The following is a 6631-nucleotide window of genomic DNA, read 5'->3' as shown; positions in this document are numbered from 1 at the left end:
GGTTTTTACTGTCTTCCTTCAATCCTGATACCTCATTCTTCTTCATGTGGTCCACTTGAACCACTGCCTTCCCTTGTTCCATGTCCTGTTCTGATTCCAGCTTGAATTTATGACAATTACCAGTTGATGTACTGTTTTGTCTATGAGTCTACTGCTTTTGAATATTTGTACTGATGACTATCAGTACAAGGGGGTTAATAATCAGAGGAAGAAGTGTTGAGTTGACTATCACTCTAGAAAGAGATATCAGTGATATAGACATAGAGGTAAAGGTAGCTGTGCTGGTGGTAGTTGTGTGCCATCAAGTGAATTCCAACTCAGGGTGACCTTTTATAGGGTTTCCAAGGCTGAAATCTTTATAAGAGCAGAAAATCTCATCTTTCTTTCATGGAGCAGCTGGTAGATTCAAATAGCTGACCCTGTGATTAGCAGTCCAGCTCATAATCTACTACCACACCAGGACTCCTTAGCAGTAACTATACCTATAGCTATATGAACCATCCAGTTGCCATAAGTCAGTTCCGACTCATGGTGACCCTATGGATGTCAGAGTAGATTTGCATCTCATAGACTTCCAATGGCTTAGTTTTCAGAAGGAGATTGCCAGGCCTTTCTTCAAAAGTACTTCTGAGAGAACTCAACTTGCAAATCTTTTGGTTAGCAAAAAAATGCACTAACTGTTTGTACCACTGCACCACCACTCAATGCTGTCGAGTCCATTTTGGGTCATAGTGGTCCTATAGGATAGAGTAGAACTGAGACTGTAAACCTCTTACAGGATCAGAGAGCTTCATCTTTCTCCCAGGGACCAGCTGATGGGATCAAGCCACCGATGTTGCAATTAACAGCCCAATGGTAAACTCACTGCACCACCCAGGGACTCATAGATATAGAAATCACCAGTATATACAGAAATGTCAGTACATATGTATGTTGTTGTTGTTGTTGTTGTTGAGTGCCATCGAGTCAGTTCCGACCCATAGCGACCCTGTACAGGGTTTCCAAGGGTGTAAATCTTTATGGGAGTAGAAAGCCCCATCTTTCTCCCGCGGAGCGGCTGGTATTTTCGAACCGCTGACCTTAATGTTCGCAGCCCAATTCGTACCCACTACGCTAATATATATAAATTGGGAATATTGTGGTTCTGTAGGATAAGCAATAGACAATCACAAAGTTGGTAGTTCAAGCCCACCAGCTACTCCACAGAAGAAAGATGAGGCTTTCTTCTTCCATAAAGATTTACAGCCTCAGAAACCTTATCCAGAGTTGTTATGAGTCAGAATTGACAAGGATATACATAACAACTATATATGTATAAAACTCTATTTCATGCAATAATCTTAACCTAACTTTTGTTGAACCGTATGCTTTAAGTTCATTAACTCAGGAAAATGTTTTATGACTCTTATGGCTGAAAAATCTTTAAAAAAATGTTTTCAGGAATATATAAAACCTTCCAATATCTGGGAAATGAATTTTGAAAAAAAGCACAATGAAACATTAGGAATAGTGTTTGTTTTCTGCCTCTGCAGACTTTGGCCATTGTTAAGGCCCATGGCCCCACGATTAGCCTGCTGTTACATCGGGAAGATTTCTGTGAATATGCCCTGGGTCAGGTGCCCTGGCTCCTGAACCAGTACAAAGACAAAGAAATTGATTTCTACATCACACAGGTAAGAGCCACATCCTAAAGGAATTGATTCAGAAAGGCAATTGCAATCATTCAGGAAAATTAATCTCAGATGGTGCTAAGTTAAACATTTATTTGAGCTTCTTATTGTTGTTGTTGTTGTTGTTAAGTGCCAGCAAGTCAGTTCCAACCCTTAGCAACCCTGTATAGAGTTTCCAAGGAGCAGATTATGAGCTTGAACCTCCAACATTGCAGTTCAAACTGACTTTTCAGTCCAGCACATTAACCCACAGTGCCACACCAGAGCAGCTGAACTTAAACACATGTTGGAGAACAGGAGGTAGAGAAAAGCTGGCATTGCTTAGTAATGGAAACGCCAGGAAATGATTACAAATGCTTATTCAAAGCTGCTGAGATGCTGAGGCCAGGTGGTTCTGGTTGTTGATTCTGACTCATATCCCTACAAGACAGAGTAGAACTGTCCCATAGGTGATAATTTTTACAGAGTAAATTACCAAGACTTTTCACCCAAGCATCAGTTGGTTGATTCCAAATGGCAGTCAAGTGCTTAACCACTACACCACCAGAGATCCTGAAGCAAGATGGAGGGCAGGGTGCAGAATTATTAGAGAAAATTCATATTTGTAGGAAGTTTATGGATTTGTTCTGCTAACAAAGCATCAGTGACTTCTCTGATTTTCACTCAAAGTACTGCTACTTCATGGGTAGACTGCAAGTAACCTTTGAGGCCTTCCATTTAGAGTCTAAAACAAATATTGACTGCAGCAGTCCTTTATGATATTGGCCTTCCAAAGACCTTGAGAAGATCCATCTTTCTCAACTTGCTCCAGCAGGTAAGAAAGTCATGATGTCAAATGTAGCGGTTGAATTTTAACTGTTTACCTTTTTCACATCTACCACCAACTATTTCCTTCCTATTCAGATCTGCCAAGTTCCAGAGCCTCCAGTAAAAGAAAATGAGCTTGAAGCATCAAGTTGTTTTCTTATTCTAGGTAAGACCCAACATCCAAGGGTTTTTAATACAAATCTCTAAATGACATCTCCAAGTGACAATGATGACCATGATGGAGAATGTATGAATTGTTGCTTCAGTTACTTGTTGTTGTTGCTGTTCTTAAGTGCCATCAAGTCAGTTCCAACGCATACCGACCCTGTATAGGGTTTCCAAGGAGCAACTTACACACACACACACACACACACATATATATATATATATATATATATTTGTTCTGTGCCTGTCCCTCTCCACACAAGTTCCCAGGAAGAGAGGGATATGTAAGATGACCAGTCATCCAATTTAGCCTGGAATTAGAAGTAGTACATTTTGTACTAAAACCATGAACATAATTAAAATGAAATGAATTTTTCTTTTTTGATAGCTGAGATTATTTTAAACTAAGTCACCCTTTTTTTCTCAGAGGCCACGTCTTAGTACCTAAGCCTCTTTGGCCATCCATCAGTAATTCTGTGTCTCTCTCTTCCTCCTTCCCTCTCTCCCTTTTCATCTTGCTTTTGTACCACAATCTCCTCCATCACCTCGTTAGAATGTATGACCCAGGTGACATAGGAGGTACCAAGGTAACAAGGTCAGAAGACAAAACTATTCCAGCACACACTGAAGACAAGGGACCGAAGCAACTATGCCAGGTCTATAGTCTTTACACCTCCACACCCCCATAAAATATGTCATTTCCACCACCTCATTGGAGACCTTTCTATTATGCTCTTGTATTCCCCTAATTGACCCTTTTGCTTCTATACTTTTTTCTTCCAACACTAACCTAATTGACTATTGAGCTTTATCCCTGAACATTTCCAATAAAAATACCTTCCCTTCAGCCAAGTATTTCTTCACTCTTCTCTATTTCCTGTCTTACCTCTCTATCAATCTAACTTCTCAGCTGGTATTCTACTTATAAAAAATGTCAGCTTTTCCTCATGTCTCACTTTCTTCAGCAAAATCCAAGTTACTAAAATAAAGCAATCAGTTTCATTTCTCAAGTACCTGCAGCTTACATGACCCTAGCATACACCATCCCACTCTACAGATGAAGAAATTATTTATGCCCAGATATTCAAATAGTTTGTCAGGTGAACTACAGAGTCAGCAGTTCAAACTCACCAGTTGCTCCTCAGAAACCCTATACAGGTCACTATAAGTCAGAATCGATCTGACGGCACTTAACAATAACAAACAAGTAGCTGAGCCAGGAGTCAAATACTGATCTTTTGGAATTTAAAGCTCCAGATTTTTGTGGGGTTTTTTTTAACCTTTTCAAACTTAATTCTAAAACCTTATGGAATTTATTTTCTTCACCATTTTGGCTTAAGATTTAATGTTGGAATTATCATAGCAGTAATAGTATGACCTTTTTTTTTAAGTTTTTATTATGAGGTTTACATGGGAAAACTTCAGTTTTACACTCATCCTATCGTATATCGCTTCATTGCAATGATTACAATCCCCTCCATGCACCATCAAATAACCAAAGGGTACACCATACAGGCCTGCCACCCAGCCACCAGTACACAGCCCTTCTCCCTCCCTGAGTCCAGTGTCCCCAGACACTCCATCTGTCCACGTCATTGTCTCTGTCTCCGTTCATGGCGTAGGTAAGGTCTGGGTAAGGTCCCGCTCTTCGTTCTTCTCACTTGATGGTCCCTGTTACCTACACTCCTGGGCTGAAAAATCAATCACTCTCCTCCTTTTGGAAAAACAAACATCTACCTCTATATTTCCTACACTCACAGTCAATATTGATGGCAATTATTCACTATTGTGCCACAAGAGTCTTATCCCCATTTCCTTTCGCCAGCCAGGTCCCAACCGATTAGAAATCATTCAGTGGTGATTCTACCTACCCCTGTCCCACCTGGAACTATGCTCCCTCTTGAAAACTTGCAAGCCAGTCACTTCTTGCCTTTATAGGTGCCCCCATTTTGGGTACCCAATTTCTAAGTTGCCCACCTCTGTCAATCCTGCATACCGAGGGGGTGGGAGTAATCCTCACTGTAAAGATTTGTTCCCTTTTTTGAGCTGCTACATCCATAAGAATGGGTAAAGTTCATCAAATTGTAGCAGGTTACTCTCCCCCACCACCCCTTCTTTCTTCTTCTAGTCGAGTTCTGATCATCCAGCCATCAAAGCCAGGTCAAGTGGGTACTATCTGCAAGTATGGGTGTTCTTGTTCATCTCCTCTCACTTCATATGAGCTGGATGCTTCACTCTCTGCTCTAGTCATCTGTGGCCATGTCACTGCCTCTGGACCCAGAAGTCCTTAGGTCTTGCCATATTTCTGGCATTCCAGCTCTCCAACCAGGTTCACAGGGGTCTATTGAATGTGGTCGGGCTTAGCTCACAACTTCAATGCTGTTTTTTCCTCCTCTTCTCCTTATCAGGGACCAACATGGTCACCAGCCAGACCACATACCTGCTCTGAGGGGTCCCAACCACTTGCCTTGATGACCCCAGGGAAAACAACTTACTTGTTCTTGTAGTAATCAATCAGATTGCCATTATTGTTTTGGATTTTTCCTGCCAGTCTTTCTTTCACAGATTATCCTCTGTTCTACTAGCTGCTCCAAGCTGGTCTACTTGTCCTTTCCAGTGGAAATTTCCTACCTCAGTTGGTTCTGGATGGTCTTGTGCAATGTAAAGGCTCCACAGGAAGCCTTTTTCACTGGGCAACTTCTAGCCCCCCTTTAAGGTATTCCAACCAGTTATAGGAGCTTTAATAGCATAGTGATTACAAATCAGACTGCGAACTGCAAGGTCAGCAGTTTGAAACTACCAGCTGTTCCGCAAGAGAAAAATGAGGCTTTCTGCTCCTGTAAAGATTTACAGCCTCAGAAACCCTGTACAGGGTCGCTATGAGTCGGTTGCAACTCCACAGCACATAACCACCACCACCATTCAGTTATAGGCTGAAGAGGGACTTACAAGCTTTCTGTAGTGAAGATTCTGGTTACTCCTTTCTCCCCACCTCAAGTGTCTATTTTACAATGGTAGGCAAGGGAAAGCACAATTCAAAAGACTGCCAAGCGTCTTAACGTTATTCCCCTCTTTTACCACCTCAAACCATGCCTAAATCCCTATATCCTGGAGCCCTTTTGTTCCAAGTTTGTGCATTCATCATCATTTACCTCTGCCCCACTTAGCCCATGTTAACCTGCCTAACTGTTCTCCCATCAGCCTTGTTCTTCCGCTTCCCTTCCTCCTTCTTGTGTATTGCCCACCTGCACCACCCCCACCCCCACCCCCGCACACAAGCTACCCTGTGTCTATTACATACCCTGTGCTCTATCTTCCCCTCCTGCCTGGCCTCCTCTCATCCCATATATCCTGGTGATCAGCAAATATATATAATTTTTTCCCCTTTTAGTGTGGGTTCTTTTTCTTACTCTTTTACAGTAGTGGTCCTATGCAGTATTTCTCCTTTGGTGACTGACTAATTTCACTCAACATAATATCTTCAATGTTCATCCATGTTATGCGGTGGTTTGCAACTTCCTTGTTGCTCTTCAAGTTACCATAGTATTCCATCAGGTGTATGTATCACAGTTTGTCCACTTTTCAGTTGATGGGCACTTAGTGCTGCTGTGAACATTGGTGTGCATATACCTACTCGTGTTATGGCTCGTATTTCTTGTGGATAAACACCAAGTAGAGGAATTGCTGGGTCATAAGGTATTTCTATTTCCAACCTTCTGAAGAAAGCACCATATTGCTTTCCAGAATGGTTGGAACATTTTGCAATCCCACCAACAATGTAGGGGGTCCCAGTCTCTGCATCCTCACCAGCATTTATTGTCCTCTACTTGTTTCATCTTTGTTGTTATTGCTGATGTGAGATGATATCTCATTGTTGTTTTGATTTGCATCTCTCTAATGGCTAGTGATCATGAACATTTCTTCATATGTTTGTTGGCTGCCTGAATCTCTTCCTTGGTGAAGTGTCTGTTCACATCCTGTGCCCATTT

At 41.7% G+C, this 6631-nt stretch overlaps 1 protein-coding gene across 1 annotated transcript in view; it reads left to right on the top strand.

Annotated features, from left to right (window-relative positions):
• The first annotated feature begins 1518 nt into the window (after positions 1-1518).
• Positions 1519-6631, top strand: part of MROH2B (maestro heat-like repeat family member 2B) — a 117280-nt gene continuing 112167 nt past the window's right edge. Inside the window, exon 1 of the mRNA XM_006875399.1 lies at positions 1519-1673. The gene's annotated coding sequence lies outside the window, so the exon portion shown is untranslated. The remainder of the gene's footprint in view (positions 1674-6631) is intronic.

This window comes from Chrysochloris asiatica, unplaced genomic scaffold (assembly GCF_000296735.1).
Source record: "Chrysochloris asiatica unplaced genomic scaffold, ChrAsi1.0 scaffold00325, whole genome shotgun sequence".
NCBI lineage: Eukaryota > Metazoa > Chordata > Mammalia > Afrosoricida > Chrysochloridae > Chrysochloris > Chrysochloris asiatica.
This window is presented reverse-complemented; position numbering and strand designations above follow the sequence as displayed.